This window comes from Lithobates pipiens, unplaced genomic scaffold (genome assembly GCF_037356315.1).
Source record: "Lithobates pipiens isolate NorthernLeopardFrog02 unplaced genomic scaffold, aLitPip1_a1.2 Scaffold_30, whole genome shotgun sequence".
NCBI classification, from domain to species: domain Eukaryota; kingdom Metazoa; phylum Chordata; class Amphibia; order Anura; family Ranidae; genus Lithobates; species Lithobates pipiens.
Genome location: NW_027507791.1, coordinates 19,098,468 through 19,118,073, shown reverse-complemented (window position 1 = coordinate 19,118,073; position 19,606 = coordinate 19,098,468). Strand labels below are relative to the sequence as shown.

Sequence of the window (19,606 nt, the reverse complement as noted above, 5' to 3'; positions counted from 1 at the left end):
TATATATATATATATATATATATATATATAATTTTTTTTTTCTTACCCTTCTATTATTTTTATTTTTTTTTTAAAGAGTTTTGAAGAGTAATTTTTCTATATATATATATATATATATATATATATATATATATATATATATATATATATATATATATTATTAAATTACTCTTTAAAACTCTTTAAAAAAAATAATAGGAGGGTCGAAACATATACACAGTATATAATTAAATTACTCTTAATAATAATAAGAATAATAATAATAATAGGACGGTCAAATGAATTGGCAACAGCTGCCAATATCATCCAATGCCCCTAAATAGTCCTCATTTGCATCTATATTATTTGTGTATTTGTCTCTTACCATTTTCTTGAAGTGTGTTGCTTCCTTTTTCACCTTCTGCAATTCAAACTGTTGTAGATATGTTTGTGTGTGTGTTGTTTTGGCAGACCTTTTATGGTGTTGTTTTAAGTTTTTCTCTCCCTGCTGTGTTATATACACTCACCGGCCACTTTATTAGGTACACCTGTTCAATTGTTTTGGTAACAGAAATTGCTAATCAGCCAATCACATGGCAGCAACTCAATGCATTTGGGCAGGCCGAGCATCATGAGGAAAAGGAAAGAAAGGGGATTTAGGTGACTGAACGTGGCATGGTTGTTGGTGCCGGACGGCTGGTCTGAGTATTTCAAAAACTGCTGATCTACTGGGATTATCACGCACAACCATCTCTCGGGTTTACAGAGAAGGGTCCGAAAAAGAGAAAATATCCAGTGAGTGGCAGTGGTATGGTGGAAAATGCCTTGTTGATGTCAGAGGTTGGAGGAGAATGGGCAGACTGGTTCTAGATGATGGAAAGGCAACAGTAACTCAAATAACCTCTCGTTACACCCAAGGTATAGAGAATACCATCTCTGAATGCACAACACATGGAACCTTAAAGCAGATGGGCTACAGCAGCAGAAGACCACACTGGGGACAACTCCTGTCAGTTAAGTCTACATTTGGCACAGGATCACCAAAATTGGGCAATAGAAGATTGGAAAACATTGCCTGGTCTGATGAGTCTGGATTTCAGCTGTGACTTTCAGATAGTGGGGTCAGAATTTGGTGTAAACAACATCAAATCCTGGATCCATCCTGCCTTGTATTACCGGTTCAGGCTGGTGGTGGTGTAATGGTGTGGAGGATATTTTCTAGGCACACTTTGGGCCCCTTAGTACCAATTGATCATCGCTTAAAAACCACTGTCTACCTGAGTATTGTTGCTGACCATGTCCATCCCTTTATGACTACAGTGTCCCCATCTTCTGATGGCTTCTTCCAGCAGGATAATGCGCCATGTCACAAAGCTCCAATCATCTCACCACTGGACAATGAGGTCAAAAAACGTTACCCTGTGACACTGCGCTATCCAAAAAAGAACCAAAATAAAGCTGCTAACACAATCACAAGGATATAGAACAGTGAATCATTTACAAATATTAAATCATAGTGTAGCGCTAGAGAAGATAAACAAAAGTAACCTAATACATGACGATACGTGATCATACAATGTTTAACCAAACATTAAACACAAAAAATCATAATAATAATCATAAAATGTGCAAAAAATACACCATAAGTGTATATAGTAATACAAAAAATACAAAAAAGTCCAAGGTAAGGATAAGAGTCTCTATATAAATGTTGATCCAATCCAAACGTGAGATAAAGGTCACCATCCACCTTCTTTAAATGAGACTAACATGCAGACACCATGTGGTATTCCCGTCACCTTTTAAGATAGAGGCTTACCAGATGTAATGGATCCAAACGAATGTACATTCGAAGGATCACAAAGGCTTGTGCACTCGTATGCGAGCTTTCAAAAGCAAATTTTCCAGGGAAGTAACGAATCAAACTAATCCATTCAGGTGCCCAAGATAGTTGTTAAATCCTCAGCGGTAAAATCCAACTCAAATTGTTGAACCCATACAAAGAGAAATAAGGGCCACAATAGTGTAATTCCGTTTAAGAAAAAAATTTAATAAAAAAGGTAATGAACTTACATATAACCAAAGAATCAAGCGCTTATTCAATAAAAACAGTGCTACAGTAGGAGTCCCGACGCGTTTCGTCCTCCAAAGACGTCATCTGGGGTAACACTCCACTGTAGCACACTTACTTTTATATCCAACCTTCCAATCTGGGCAAAAATTCCATCTGCCTGTGTCACCGCATATTACTTCCGGTTTAAGATGGCGCCCGGCGTGCGTTCCACGCCTCATTTTGATGTTATCACAAAAATCTGCTAGCGATTCTATGTTATAACATATATCAAGTAAAACGATAAGTGAAGCCAGCATTAACACGCCTAAATGGACGAAATAGTAAAACAATTGACGTTGTACCATAAACGTCATTTCCGGGTCATGGCTGGGGTGTTAACCAATGAAGTTAATAAACGTAGGTGTGGCTCCAATAAACACCTAACTATCCTATCCCGTCAACGAGGCCACAACCACCGGAAACGCCCAACACGAGAAACTCCTCTCATAGTGGGCGCATCACGGATTGGAGCGTGACGCTTCCGGCCAGCGATGCTGGAACGCACCGCACACAGGAAGCGCCACCACAGAAGGCGCATCCGACGCCGGAAGTGACGTAGAAGAAAATACGTCACTTCCAGTCACCAACGGAACGCATATAAACATACTCCGGAATGCACGGCTCAAAAGGCTGTGCACTTATACACCCGCCCACTTCAAGGTGCAAGAAGTACTGAAAAGAATAGACTTTATACCAATCTCACTATGTATTAAATAAAAAGTAAAAAATCCACATATAAAAATGTATTGTATATACCGGATTTCACCTAACAAGTAATCCAGAAGTGCGTTCACCATACATTCTAAAGGACGTGAATATATCACCCCCAACTTAGAAGACTAATTATATAAAAAATAATTGTATAAAAAATACCAAACAGCTATGCACACAAACCAGCAATAGTATACTATATGTCGGTATGTGCATAATACCATATAGCGATGACATATAAGGCAGATAGAATTCTGTCCCAGGAATGATACAACATGTAAATAAATAACAACCCTGAAAAAAATTTCATTTACATAAAAATTAAAAAAATATTAAAAATATAGAAAATTCAAAGCTGAAATGAAACATTGCCATTATACACATTAACCATCATTAATGAAAGCATTAATATCCCACTCTACATTTAGACCAAATGGAGAGTAGGATCGAATCGTATATATCCAGTAGGTCTCTAATCTGAAAATACCCCGAGTCATGGCACCACCCCTCCAGGGGGGTGTGTATTTATCAATAGCCAAAAACTGGGTACCTGTAGGATCGCTGTTGTGACATTCCCTATAGTGTCTCCAAACATACTGTCCCGAGACACTATAGGGAATGTCACAACAGCGATCCTACAGGTACCCAGTTTTTGGCTATTGATAAATACACACCCCCCCTGGAGGGGTGGTGCCATGACTCGGGGTGTTTCCAGATTAGAGACCTACTGGATATATACGATTCGATCCTACTCTCCATTTGGTCTAAATGTAGAGTGGGATATTAATGCTTTCATTAATGATGGTTAATGTGTATAATGGCAATGTTTCATTTCAGCTTTGAATTTTCTATATTTTTAATATTTTTTTAATTTTTATGTAAATGAAATTTTTTTCAGGGTTGTTATTTATTTACATGTTGTATCATTCCTGGGACAGAATTCTATCTGCCTTATATGTCATCGCTATATGGTATTATGCACATACCGACATATAGTATACTATTGCTGGTTTGTGTGCATAGCTGTTTGGTATTTTTTATACAATTATTTTTTATATAATTAGTCTTCTAAGTTGGGGGTGATATATTCACGTCCTTTAGAATGTATGGTGAACGCACTTCTGGATTACTTGTTAGGTGAAATCCGGTATATACAATAAATTTTTATATGTGGATTTTTTACTTTTTATTTAATACATAGTGAGATTGGTATAAAGTCTATTCTTTTCAGTACTTCTTGCACCTTGAAGTGGGCGGGTGTATAAGTGCACAGCCTTTTGAGCCGTGCGTTCCGGAGTATGTTTATATGCGTTCCGTTGGTGACTGGAAGTGACGTATTTTCTTCTACGTCACTTCCGGCGTCGGATGCGCCTTCTGTGGTGGCGCTTCCTGTGTGCGGTGCGTTCCAGCATCGCTGGCCGGAAGCGTCACGCTCCAATCCGTGATGCGCCCACTATGAGAGGAGTTTCTCGTGTTGGGCGTTTCCGGTGGTTGTGGCCTCGTTGACGGGATAGGATAGTTAGGTGATTATTGGAGCTACACCTACATTTATTAACTTCATTGGTTAACACCCCAGCCATGACCCGGAAATGACGTTTATGGTACAACGTCAATTGTTTTACTATTTCGTCCATTTAGGCGTGTTAATGCTGGTTTCACTTATCGTTTTACTTGATATATGTTATAACATAGAATCGCTAGCAGATTTTTGTGATAACATCAGAATGAGGCGTGGAACGCACACCGGGCGCCATCTTAAACCGGAAGTAATATGCGGTGACACAGGCAGATGGAATTTTTGCCCAGATTGGAAGGTTGGATATAAAAGTAAGTGTGTTACAGTGGAGTGTTACCCCAGATGACGTCTTTGGAGGACAAAACGCGTCGGGACTCCTACTGTAGCACTGTTTTTATTGAATAAGCGCTTGATTCTTTGGTTATATGTAAGTTCATTACCTTTTTTATTAAATTTTTTTCTTAAACGGAATTACACTATTGTGGCCCTTATTTCTCTCTGTATGGGTTCAACAATTTGAGTTGGATTTTACCGCTGAGGATTTAACAACTATCTTGGGCACCTGAATGGATTAGTTTGATTCGTTACTTCCCTGGAAAATTTGCTTTTGAAAGCTCGCATACGAGTGCACAAGCCTTTGTGATCCTTCGAATGTACATTCGTTTGGATCTATTACATCTGGTAAGCCTCTATCTTAAAAGGTGACGGGAATACCACATGGTGTCTGCATGTTAGTCTCATTTAAAGAAGGTGGATGGTGACCTTTATCTCACGTTTGGATTGGATCAACATTTATATAGAGACTCTTATCCTTACCTTGGACTTTTTTGTATTACTATATACACTTATGAATTATGCACTTAAGGTGTATTTTTTGCACATTTTATGATTATTATTATGATTTTTGTGTTTAATGTTTGGTTAAACATTGTATGATCACGTATCGTCATGTATTAGGTTACTTTTGTTTATCTTCTCTAGCGCTACACTATGATTTAATATTTGTAACTGGACAATGAGGTCACTGTCCTCCAATGGCCTCCACACTCACCATATCAAATCCAATAGAGAATCTTTGGGATGTGGTGGAGAGGGAGATTGGCATCATACATGTGCAGTCGACAAATCTGCAGCAACTGCGGGATGATATCATGTCACTATGGACCAAAATCTCTGAGGAACTTTTCAAAACACCTTGTTGTATCTATGCCACCAAGAATGAAGGCAAAAAGAGGGTCCAACCCGGTACTAGCAAAGTGTACCTAAGAAAATGAACATTGAGTGTAGATCTATATAGACCATTGTCAGCATGCAACTACTATGACCATTAGTGTTACTGTATATGGAACACTCAGGCGATGGGAATTCAAGCTCCGCCGATCCTTCATGCGGATTTGGTGGGGCCTTTATAATGTTATTTTGGGTTTTTCTCTCCCTGATGTGCTATATGGTTTCATGTAGACCCCCAATCAGCATGAAGCTTCTATCACTATCAATAGTGCTGTATACAGAACGCTCAAGTGATGGGAATTTCAAGCTCCACCGATCCATCATGTGATTTTGGATAAGCTTTTAATATTTTGTTTTCAGTTTTTCTCTCCCTGTTGCACTATATAAACCTATGTAGAGGATCATCGGCACAAAGCTGCCACCACCATTAGAGCTGTATACGGAACACTCAGGTGATGGGAATTCTGAGATCTACTGATCCTTCATGTGATTTATGATGTTTTTTTCAGTTCTTCTCTCCCTGCTGCATTATATGGAACTATATAGACCAGGGGTCTTCAAACTTTCTAAACAAAGGGCCAGTTTAATATCCTCCAGACTTTAGAAGGGCTGAACTGTGGTCATCAGGAGTAAAATGTATCCTGGCATCAGTGGGAGTAAACAATGCATCTTTGGTATTAGGGGGTGAAATAGTGCCCTATTTCTGGTGTCAGTGGGCTGAATAGTGCCCCATCACTGGTGTCAGTGAGATTAAAAGTGCCTGTTTGAGGACTAGTGCCCCATCATTGGTGTCTTAGTAGTGCCCCATCATTGGTGTCAGTAGAATTAGTAGTGCCCCATCATTGGTGTCAGTGGGAGAAATAGTGCCCAATCATTGGTGTCAGTAGGAGGAATAGTTTTCCACCATTGGTGTCAGTGGGAGGAATAGTGCCCAATCATTGGTGTCAGTGGGAGGAATAGTTTTCCACCATTGGTGTCAGTGGGAGGAATAGTTTTCCACCATTGGTGTCAGTGGGAGGAATAGTGCCCAATCATTGATGTCAGTGGGAGGAATAGTTTTCCGTCATTGGGGTCAGTGGGAGGAATAGTGCCCCATCATTGGTGTCAGAGGAAAGAATAGTGCACCATCATTGGGGTCAGTGGGATTAATAGTGACCCATTGTTGGTGTCAGTTTGAGGAATAGAGACTCATCTATCGTTGGGGTTAGTGGGGTTAATAGTACAATGGGAGAAATAATGCCCCATCAATGGTATCAGAGGGAGGAATAGTGTCTTGTATCAGTGGAAGGAAAAGTTCCCTAAGGCCTGGATAAAGGGCCGCATTCAGCCTCAGGGCCACAAATTGGAGACCCCTGATATAGACCATCATCAGGATGTAGCTGCTATCACTATTACTGCTGTATACGGAATGCTCAGGTGATTGGGATTACAAACTCCACCAATCTTTCATGTTGTTTTTGGCGGAGCCTTTATCATGTTATTTTCAGTTTTTCTCTCCCTGTTGTACTATATGGATTCATATAGACCCCCATCAGCATGAAGCTTCTGTGACAGACTCATCCAGGCAGAGGCTTTTGGAGGGGACTGAATACTAGCCACAGACATGTCGCCCCAGCAGCCAGATGAGGGAAGAGAAGAGAAAGCAGCTGGTTCACCTCCCCAATGGCAGCTACACATTGTGGGAGTGGAGGAATCCAGCCTCTTGCCCCAATGGTTAGCCAAAGTGGATGATGTGGAAGCCCCAGCAGAAGTGCTGGTAACAGGCCAGAGCGCCACTGGCCTCTGCCTAGCAGCTACAGTGTCTCTACAGCTTCAGGAAGCTGGGGCAATTGGCCCCTCTGCCCAGCAGCAGACCAAGCCCCAGAATGTTAAAAACCACCCAGCTGAAGCGCTGGCAGCCGGACAGAGAATCAATGACCTCTGCCCCACACCTACTGAGGTCAAATATTCCTTGCAGCCAAAAATGGAGATCATGTGGACAAACTATGTGAGTTCACTCTGCCCGACTAATGCATGCCCAGACCAGTTGGAGGTCTGGGACCTTGTTAGTTGACTTTTGATGGGGGAGAAATGTAACATACTCACCGAGACAGAGGCTTTTGGAGGGAACTGAATGCTATCCTCTTACCTACCAACTGTGGGCCCTAGCATTTGAGGGAGCTACAAGCATTTAGGACGATAGTCTGTTATGTAACACACCTTTGTCTCCTAGCAAACTATTGTGGGATGTGTTTCTACTTATGTGTATTGTAAGTTGAGTGAGGAGACGGCAAGTCTACCCTGAAAGGTCATATCTCTGAGACACCAAGTCTGGGTAAACGATTAGATAACTAGCTCATGTTAATTAGGGTGGTGGTTACAGGTGTATTGTTAGAGTAATATGAGAAGGAGGGGGGAACCTCCTCTTCAACTGTATATAAGACCGTATTCTTGTTCTAATAAACAGTCCATGTTCAGCAACCAAACGAGTATTGTCTTGTTTTGTGGTTGTTAGCGGTTGAACTATCTGATATCTATAATCAGACTGGGAGGAAGCGATATATGATGAAAGCACTCAAGCGAAGTGTGGCACGTTTCGTTACAGCTTCTATCACCATTAGTACTGTATACGGAACGCTCGTGTGATGGGGATCTTTCATGTTGTTTTTGGATGAGCCTTTATGATGTTATTTTCCGTTTTTCTTTCCCAGTTGCAGTATATGGATTCATATAGACCCCCATCAGCATGAAGCTGTAATCACCATTAACAGGGCCGCTGATAGAAATCATGGGGCCCCGTACAGCCTACCTGATGGGGGCCCCCTTCAGCTCCACCCTGGCCCCGCCCCTTGTCCCTCCTTCAGCCCCACCCCTGGCCCCACCCATTGCCCCTCCCCAGACCCCACCTTGAAACAATTGGCGGGGTATGTATTGCAGAGTATTGGCGGGGTATGTATTGCAGAGTATTGGCGGGGTATGTATTGCAGAGTATTGCCAGGTTAAGTATTGCAGTGTATTGGCAGGGTATTGGCAGGGTAAGTATTGCAGAGTATTGGCGAGGTATGTATTGCAGAGTATTGGCGGAGTATGTATTGCAGAGTATTGGCGGGGTATGTATTGCAGAGTATTGGCGGGGTATGTATTGCAGAGTATTGGCGGGGTATGTATTGCAGAGTATTGGCAGGGTATTGGCAGGGTAAGTATTGCAGAGTATTGGCAGGGTATTTATTGCAGAGTATTGGTGGGGTATGTATTGCAGAGTATTGGCAGGGTATTGGCAGGGTAAGTATTGCAGAGTATTGGCAGGGTATTTATTGCAGAGTATTGGTGGGGTATGCATTGCAGAGTATTGGCAGGGTATGTATTGCAGAGTATGTATTGCAGAGTATTAGCAGGGTATGTATTGCAGAGTATTGGGTATTGGCAGGGTATGTATTGCATTTGCAGATGTTGAACTTCAAGCCCCCCCCAAGCAAGCATACACCTCACCTTGTCACCTGTAATTGTCCACAAGATCTTGACTCGATCGATTCGCCCGGCCCCTGCTCTCTCTGCTCGCCTGAGTCGCCTCTCACTCTGCTACTAAGTTCTTGTCACGCGGAGAGAGATAGAGAGAGGATTGGGAATATCACTCTGCAACACCATAACATTATATGCTGGCCGGGACTTGTGCGGTGTGTGGAGCGGGTGCAGAAGACGTATTCTTCCGCGCCCAAAATACAGGAAAGAGTCCCTCCCCTGCAGCCACATACTGGAATGAACACAGCGCAATGAGCGCATAGCACATTTAAAAAAAAAAAAACCTTTACCGAACACGGGGGGCAGGGGCGTACCTAGAGCATTTGGCACCCGGGGCGGATCCTATATCTGGCACCCCCCCACCATAAAATGTAAAAACAACACCCACTGTGTCCTCTGCATCCTTCAATATCTTTTTGTCACTACTGTGTACCCCCCTCTCCATGACTGCACCTCTAGACCCCTTTAAATTACACAGCACCCTGCACCTCTGGACCCCTTTACATTACACAGCACCCTGCACCTCTGGACCCCTTTACATTACACAGGACCTTGCGCCTAAGGACCTCTTTACATTACACAGCACCCTGCACCTCTGGACCCCTTTACATTACACAGGACCTTGCGCCTAAGGACCCCTTTACATTACACAGGTCCTTGCGCCTAAGGACCCCTTTACATTACACAGGACCTTGCGCCTAAGGACCTCTTTACATTACACAGCACCCTGCACCTCTGGACCCCTTTACATTACACAGGACCTTGCGCCTAAGGACCTCTTTACATTACACAGCACCCTGCACCTCTGGACCCCTTTACATTACACAGGACCTTGCGCCTAAGGACCTCTTTACATTACACAGCACCCTGCACCTCTGGACCCCTTTACATTACACAGGTCCTTGCGCCTAAGGACCCCTTTACATTACACAGGACCTTGTGCCTAAGGACCCCTTTACATTACACAGCACCCTGCACCTCTGGACCCCTTTACATTACACAGGTCCTTGCGCCTAAGGACCCCTTTACATTACACAGGACCTTGCGCCTAAGGACCTCTTTACATTACACAGCACCCTGCACCTCTGGACCCCTTTACATTACACAGGACCTTGCACCTAAGGACCTCTTTACTTTACACAGCAGCCTGCACCTCTGGACCCCTTTAAATTACACAGCAGCCTGCACCTCTGGACCCCTTTACATTACACAGCTCTTGTACCTCTGGACCCCTTTACATAACACAGCACACTGAACCTCCTGACCCCTTTACATTACACAGCCCTTGTACCTCTGGACCCCTTTACATTACACAGCACCCTGAACCTCTGGACCCCTTTATATTACACAGCACCCTGAACCTCTTTACATTACACAGCCCCTCACAGCTCTGGACCTCCTGCATGTTACACAGACCCCCTACAGTGCAGACCCCCCCCCACAGTGCACAGACCCCCCACAGTAAAGAACCCCCCTACAGTGCACAGACTCCCCTAAGGACCCATAATGTACCTCGATCCCAAGGCAGCGGCATTGCAGGGGGGAGGTGCGAGCAGCACCCGAGTGGAGTGACATCTGCCGGCTCAGTGATCCTGGCCCCGGCGCAATAATCTCCTTATCTCTGTGGTCGCGTGACTCACGTCGCGCCGTTCTGATCAGTCTCGGCAGCGGCTGTCACTCACAGCCGAGCAGAGTGAAGCCACCTCCCCCTCCTCCTTTATGTCTACACAGTGCTGTGCATGGAGGAGGGGGAGGCGGCTTCACTTTGCTCGGCTGTGAGTGACAGCCGCTGCCAAGACTGATCAGAACGGCCGCGCGACGCGACCACAGAGAGAAGGGGATTATTGCGCCGGGTCCCGGAACACTGAGCCAACAGGTGTCACTCCACTCGGGTGCTGCTCGCACCTCCCCCCTGCAATGCCGCCCACTGCCAGTGCCTCTGGCTCTCTCTGTGTGGGCTGCGAATCCGAGGCACGGCGCTGTCTCCTCTTCAGTTGCGGAGGGGGGCACTGAGGGGGGGGGGGGTTGTAGGGCACTGATCGGTGGAGGAGGAACTTTTTTTTTTTTTTTAATACATAAAATTTTGCAGTTCAGGTTGCCCGGGCCCCCCTTGTGGTCAGGCCCGGTACAGCAGGGCCAGTTGTACTGGCCTATCAGCGGCCCTGACCATTAATACTGTATACTGATGATGGGAATTCTGCTCTCTACTGGTTCTCATGTGGTTTTGGCGAGGGCTTTTATGATGTTGTTTTCAGCTTTCCCCTCCCTGCTGCGCTATATAGATCTATATACAGTATTATCAGCATAAAACTGCTATCACTATTTGTGTTGTGTACGGAACGCTTTATTGATGGGAATTCTGAGCTCCACTGATCCATTCCTTGGATACATGGAATGACTTGGCCAAGTCTTCCATTTCTGTGCTCACTCATGCGTGATGGAAAGGGTTAACAAGCAGTTGATCTGTACTTCGCATTGGTAAATGCCCCCCCCCCCCCCCGGCCCTTTCCCCGTACGTCCCCTCTCGTGCTGCTTCTCCTGTGACCTCATCAACTCGTGAATTATACATGAATCACATCTGATCCTTGAAAGGGCCCATGGCTACTGATTGATGCCACTTTAATAATACGGGGGCCATTAAAAGGTTTCTGTTATTCTGCTTATTCACGTCCTAATTGGATTTTTCATGATGCTGAAAGCTCTTCATCCTACACCTGGGGCTCATAGGGTTTCTTTACTGACACAAATTTAAAGGGGAACCCCACTTTTCGGAAACTGCTGATGGATAGAATGAGAATCTTGGAGCTTCAATTACGGAGTAGAATTAAATGGTAGCAAAGAAACAAAAAAATAAATAAAAATAGAGAAAAATACAGTGCCTTGAAAAAGTATTCATACCCCTTGAAATTTTCCGCATTTTGTCATGTTACAACTAAAAAACATTAATGTATTCGATTGAAATTTTATATGATAGACCAACACAAAGTGGCACATATCTGTGAAGTGGAAGGAAAATGATAAATGGTTTTCCAACTTTTTTACAAATAAATATATAAAAAGTGTGTCGTGCATTTGTATTCAGCCCCCTTTACTCTGATACTCCTGACTAAAATCTAGTGGAACCAATTTCCTTCAGAAGTCACCTAATTTAGTAAATAGAGTCCACCTGTGTGTAATTTAATCTCAGTATAAATACAGCTGTTCTCTGAATCCCTCAAAGGTTTGTTAGAGAACCTTAATGAACAAACAGCATCATGAAGGTCAAGGAACACACCAGACAGGTCAGGGCTAAAATTGTGGAGAAGTGTAAAGCAGGGATAGGTTATAAAAAAATATCCCAAGCTTTGAACATCTCACAGAGCACTGTTCAATACATCATCCGAAAATGGAAAGAGTATGGCACAACTGCAAACCTATCAAGACATGGCCGTCCACCTAAACTGACAGGCCGAGCAAGGAGAGCATTCATCAGAGAAGCATCCAAGAGGTCCATGCTAACTCTGGAGGAGCTGCAGAGATCCACAGCTCAGGTGGGAGAATCTGTCCACAGGACAACTATTAGTCATTCACTCCACAAATCTTCCCTTTATGCAAGAGTGGCAAGAAGAAAGCCATTGATGAAAGAAAGACATAAGAAGTCCAGTTTGTAATTTGCGAGAAGCAATGGAGACACAGCAAATATGTGGAAGAAGGTGCTCTGGTCAGATGAGACCAAAATTTAACTTTTTGGCCTAAAAGCAAAATGTGGAAAACACTGCATATCACCCTGAACATACCCTCCCCAACCGTGAAACATGGTGGTGGGAGCATCATGTTGTGGGGATGCTTTTCTTCAGCAGGGACAGGGAAGCTGGTCAGAGTTTATGGGGAGATGGATGGCGCCAAATACAGGACAATCTTAGAAGAAAACCTGTTAGAGTCTGTAAAAGACTTGAGACTGGGGCGCAGGTTCACCTTCCAGCAGGACAACGACCCTAAACATACAGCCAGAGCTACAATGAAATGGTTTAGATCAAAGCATATTCATGTGTTAGAATGGCCCAGTCACAGTTCAGACTTAAATCCAATTGAGAATATGTGGCAAGACTTGAAAATTGCTGTTCACAGACGCTCTCCATCCAATCTGACAGAGCTTGAGATATTTTGCAAAGAAGAATGGGCAAAAATGTCCCTCTCTAGATGTGCAAACCTGGTAGAGACATCCCCAAAAAGACTTGCAGCTGTAATTGCAGATAAAGGCGGTTCTACAAAGTATTGACTCAGGGGGGAGCCATACAAATGTACCCCACACTTTTCACCTATTTATTTGTAACAAATTTTGAAAACCATTTATCATTTTCCTTCCACTTCACAATTATGTGCCACTTTGTGTTGGTCTATCACATAAAATCCCAATAAAATACATTTACGTTTTTGGTTGTGACATGACAAAATGTGGAAAATTTCAAGGGGTATGAATACTTTTTCAAGGCACTGTAAGTGGATGACTCTGTTTCAGAAACTGTTGGTTGCCTGACTGTCATGTTGGTCCTCTGGCTTTAGTACCTACTGAGGTACTAACCTGGGATAAGCATGCAGATGATGTGCTCTGAGTAAAGAGTAAAGGAGGAATATAACCCCTGTTATTTTATTATTTTTGCCATCTGTGTCTCATTGGGGAGATTTCACTTTACTTCCTGTTTCATATCCAAAAAAGGAAGAAGTCCTTCCAAAGTGTGGGAATCCCTTTTTTATCACTAGACATGCGCATGCCGGAAATATTCCTTTTGTTTTAAATACATTCATTCATTGAACAATTTTGTTTCATCACATACGTTATGTTCAACCAATTCATTTTATATCTTCTGCATCTGTTTCATATAATCATTGGTCCGGTCTGGATATGAAAAACGTTGCAGTTTTTTTTTCTAGAAGATTGCTATTTATTGAATATATTTGATAAGTGTAGTGAGGGGCGCTAAAATAAATATATATTACCACTACTCAGTGATAAATATTAACAGTGACTGAAATTGAGATTACAAATATCAAAATTGATTATAAAATTGGAAATAAATTAGAATCACCCAAGTATCTCCAAACCCAAACATAAAACGGTGCTTATTACAATAAATAAAGTCCAGTCATGAAGATTTAAAAAATCCTATACATGAACTTTCTTCAATCCTAAAAGAAGATTCTCTGTGCAAATTCAAATCCGAAGTTTAGATAAACATGCAAAAATGTTGCTTCCACTGTGCAAATGGACCAGCTCCACCAACTGCACTGAACACCCAAATGTGCTCTAAAATGGATGTCTCCAGGGGCGGACTGACCATTGGGCCACTCGGCACTGCCCGAGGGCCCCATGCCACTAGGGGGCCCCATCAGGATTGCCAGCCTCAGTAAAACCAGGGACAGTATGTAAAAATTTGTGTTTTTTTTACATCTGTCTCTGAAATGTCCCTTACCGACATCCTTTTGGTCTAAAAATCCAGAGATTATAGCTGCCCCACCTCTCCGGTACCTTCTCAGCCAATAGAAACATGTCTGTGTATACTGTGTGATTGTATACTGTGTACGTGTGTGTTTGTGTATACTGTGTGGCCCCATAATCTCTGATTGCCTGGGGGCCCCATAATCTCTGATTGCCTGGGGACCCCATAATCTCTGATTGCCTGGGGGCCCCATAATCTCCTATTGCCCGGGGGCCCCATGAGTTGCCAGTCCACCCCTGGATGTCTCCTTACCAGAATGTGGTTGACCTTAATGGTTAGAGAAAGGTCAAATGAGCCTTATGCAAGATAACCGAAACGAACCATGTGGGGAATGACCACCTCCTCTCCACCAATGATAACAGTCGGAATGTTATGCCAAAAACATGCAAACATCGAAATAGTGTAATCCCATTTTAATAAAGATAAAATAGATGAAAACAAAAAGCCAAATGGCTGCTTACATTCCGAATTGTCTATACCCGGCACTGGGGCTAGTGAGCGCATAATGCGACGGGGAATCCAATCTGTATGTGGTAGTTCCTGGGCGTGCGTTTCACCGCTGACCGCCGACAACCAGAGGGACCGGATGTGAGATAGGATTGCGTAACCAGGCACGCCTCATTGAATATATTATCAAATTGGATGCATTGGAATTAGAAGGATTCAATATTTTCGGACGCTAGTCCAACCCACCAAGAGAAATAGCATGAACTGATTGTACAATATCAACTGTTGTCATGTGCATCCAAATTATCGAACAGAACAAAATTCGGAATCCATTTGTTATCCAAATCCAAATAAAATATAGCTGCTTTCTATGAGGAGGCACTTGTGTGTGTGCTCGGTTCTGAGCCTTGCTTTGTACACAAGACTCACAGAGTGGAGCCCAGCCTCGCCCTCTGCTCCTTCGTCACGGCTCTGATTGACCAATGGTTCCTGCTGCTGTATCTCAGCCAATGAGGAAAGAGAGAGACGAGAGAGCCTTGGCTCTTACGCACATGGCTATATCCAGATCGGGCTCAGGTATGTGTTTAGGGGGAGCTGCCTGCAGAAGGTTTTTTACCTTACTCCGTAGTAAAAAAAAAAAAAAGAAAGGCAGCCTTTACAACCACTTTAACATGCATATCTCTACCATGAACTATTTAGTGCATGAACTAGTCCATGAACTCAACCCATGGACTCCAACTCTAGCCACTTCAACCCCGGAAGATTTTACCCCCTTCCTGACCAGAGCACTTTTTTTGATTCGGCACTGCGTCATTTAATTGACAATTGCGCGGTCGTGCGACGTGTCTCCCAAACAAAATTTACTTCCTTTTTTTCCCACAAATAGAGCTTTCTTTTGGTGGTATTTGATCACCTCTGTGGTTTTTATTTTTTGTGCTATAAACAAAAAAAGAGCGTCAATATTGAAAAAAATGCATTCTTTTTTATTTTTCGCTATAAAAAGTCCCAAAGTTCAAAGTCACTTAAATTCCCTTTCTTGCCCATTCTGATGCTTTAACTTCAGTAAGTCGTCTTCACCACATCTAGCTGCCTAAATGCATTGAGGTGCTGCCATGTGATTGGCTGATTACCAATTTGTGTTACCAGTTGAATAGGTGTGCCTAATAAAGTGGCTGGAGAGTGTATAATAGTTCAAGTTACTTTCATATAGTACAGATACATTGTTTGCCATAGGACTTCCATACATAACAACAGAGTTATAAAAGGTGTTTTCAATGGAAAACTTTCCAGGATTGCCTGGAGGAAAATTCTAGGGAGCCAAAGCAACTGTTTATGACGCAATATAAATTGTATCAAGCTTATTAAAAATAAATCCCCAAAGGAAAGTTTTCTTTCTCAGACAATAAATCATCGTCTACAAGTGCGCCCAACGGGTCCACCAAAAACGTTTTTCCTTTTCACGAAGAACCTGAAGAATCTTAAGAGAGAAAAAAGCCTTTGTAGGAGTCATTAGCTGTTATCTCACCCAATTAAAACTGCTTTAAATTAATTACTTTCCTTCCAATTAGTGTGAACAGCATGTTCTTTGAATGAGGATACGCAGTGTGTTACGGGGTCTCTGAGGCGCAGCGCACGTGCTGAGCAGTGCGGTCCTCTGTAGGTAAAGTGACAGGCATGCTTTTCATCCTGACTTCTGGCATGCTCGATACCAAAGCAGAGGGCAGAGAATGCACAATGCCTATAAGCACAGCCAGATTAATAACTTGTGCCTCCACAGGCCAACCTTCTTGTCCCCCCCCCCCCCCCCCACCCCCCATTCAATGGTCTAGCCACTGTTTGCTGTGCAAAAACCCTGACTTGCTCTTAAATCCTATTTCTGGCCCAAAATAAATAAAGACTTTAATCTGACCCAAACCCCATCTTTATTCCCATCCATTCACAATACAAAGAACTACTAATCCCCTTTTATACTTACGAGTCTACATGAGTCAGCCATCATGTGACACTCTGTAGTGTCTCTTCCATTGGTGTGGATTGGCGATCCATCACTAAATTCCAGGCCTGGTGACTAGTCTTGTTGTGGCACCTTGCATTTCAAAATCATGATTCTATTGCTTTAAGTCTTCAGGATCCTGTAAAAGTTCCTCTAGTGAACCCTGAGAAGACCAATCTGATGCATCCTGTAAGCACCCCTTTTATGGACCCTGTGATAGGCCTTATAAGGACCCCTAAGTCTTTAGGACCCTTTAATAACCCTTCCAATGGACCGTATCAGGACCCATCTGATCATGTGAGGAGACCTTCAGAACTCTGAGAGGACCTCTTTAATAGACCCTGTGAAGACCTGGAACTTGTGAGAACCCCTTCATTTTTCAAGAATCTGTAAGAACCAATATAATGGACCCTGCGAGGATCCTTCTGTTGGAACTTGCGAGGCCACCTTCTTCAACACTCTGTAAGAACCCATCTACTAGACCCTGTGAGAACCCATCTAATGAACCCTGTGTGGACCTCTATGATCTTCAGGACGCGAGGACGAGAGAAGCCTTCCAATGTACCCTTTGAAGACCCACTTAATGGACCTTGTGAAAACAATCTTAAGGACTCTGTAGAAGCCCCTGAAATGGACCCTGTAAGCACCCATCTATTGGACCTTGCGAGGCCCCCTACATTCTTCAGGATTCTGTAAGAAGCCATCTAATGTTCCCTATGAGGAGCCACGTGATGGACCCTGTAAGAACCTCTATGATCTTCAGGACTCTGAAAGTACCCCTCTAATGAACCCTGTGAGGACCACTACAATCTTCAGGACTCTATAAGAGCCTTTATATGTGAGGACCCATCTAATTAACATTATAAGGACCCCTATGATCTTCAGGACACTGAGGGAACCCCTCTGATCACCTATGATAAACCTTTTATGGATCCCTCTGATGGACCATGTGAGGAACTTTCTTATGGACCCTGTGAGGACTCCTCTGATGAACCCTGTGAGAACCCTTCCAATGGGCTCTGTGATAACCCCTCCAGTGGACCCTGTGAGATCCCTTTGAATCTTAATGAACCTGTGAGAGCCCAACCAATGGGAAGTATTAATGGTATTAGGGAAATCTTAGGGCATTTGAAGAAGGCCACTCCCACTCATCAGTACAAAAGAAATACAATATCACTTGACCATTAGTTCGGGTCATAATTTAGGGTTTTTAGATTCCTTTAATGTTTTGTGAGTTACTGGATATCGGCTTTAACTGACTATAAGCATCAGAATGATAGCATAATATAAGGCCAGTCCTGTGAATGGTTACATGCCAACTGTCCTCAAGTTGTCTGTTTTAGTTTTGAATGGTTACAAGCATTGTCATTTACATTTTTGATTTTTTATATATCTTTGGGTCTTTAAAAATGAGACATCCCCATCAGAATCCACAGTTCTGTCTAAATACAGTACTTCAGCCCATTAATGGTGTCACCCTGTTAGATTCTCCACAATGTAGCACACATAACTGCGGAGATCAGCTTCCTTGTGACCTATTAGAAGGGCTAGAGAAACTACTGTAAGAAAATCCTGGTAGACACTTGAAGAACCACGTGAGTGATTCGGCATTGGGTGGATCGGGCCTTTTAAATGTGAGCGATAAAAGAGCTAATTCCCCAATATGCCAGAGACATTTCTCGAGTTGACCTCCGTACAGGAAAAAAAAAACTCTCTTTAATGTCCTCTTTTTCATCTTAACTGCTGCTTGATCCTTTAGAAAGCATATAATGACAGAACAGAAATCAGGACCTCGATGTCTGAACGAGGTGAAGGTTTTTACATGAGACATCTGCAGCTGAACTCCATACAAACGTAAAAAGACAGTAAAGAAGGCTGTCATGTTTTAATTAAAACATTCAAATTATTTCAAACAGTAGCTAGTGTACATACCTTGATATCAGCCTCCTGTCATCTCTTGTACAGCAGGGCTCATACAGGAAAAATGTGGAGCAGGACTGGGTGCCAACTAGGTGTGCTTCATGCCCATGTGATCAAAAGGAGCATCCTGATAGGATGATATAAAAAAGAGAGAGAATAGGGATAGTGGAGTGGGGGGGGGGGGGGGGGGGGGGGTTTGGGGAGTGGTTTCTAGCAGTGGCGGCTCGTGGTAATTTTTTTTGGGGGGGGCAAAAAATAACACCCCCCCAGTCAGTTCTTCAGTCGTTGGTCAGTCAGTTGAGTGGGTCTGGTGCACTTACCCCATCTATGGTGGGCAGGGCTTCTCCCAGGCTTCACCAGCGGCTTCCGCTTTCCCTTCCTCTGCTCTCCACGGACATAGTGGCGGCTTCTGTTTCCTCTCTCCTGCTTGGCAGCCAATTAGGACTCGTTTTTTTTCCACCAATCGGAAAACGGGTCTCAGACCTGCTTCTGATTGGCCGGATTGAGGATCAGTGTTTCAATAGCGAATATTCATTCACTGTTGTAATACCTGAGTTGGTTCCTGGCTCAATGCTCTGCGCCACAAGCCCACCCTATTTTGAAGCCTATTAGAGCCTATGGTCCTCCCCCTCCTGTAGTTTTCTGTTGTGGGTGGGTGGAGCTTTCTGGGCCCCTCCCACAGCTCTGCACAGGCAAGGTGATGATGTCACTGCTACAAATAC

At 43.3% G+C, this 19,606-nt stretch overlaps 1 protein-coding gene across 2 annotated transcripts in view; it reads left to right on the top strand.

Annotated features, from left to right (window-relative positions):
• The window catches only part of KCNK10 (potassium two pore domain channel subfamily K member 10), a 189,576-nt gene that overhangs the window by 158,181 nt on the left and 11,789 nt on the right, over positions 1 to 19,606 (top strand). The gene's annotated exons all lie outside the window — the stretch shown is intronic.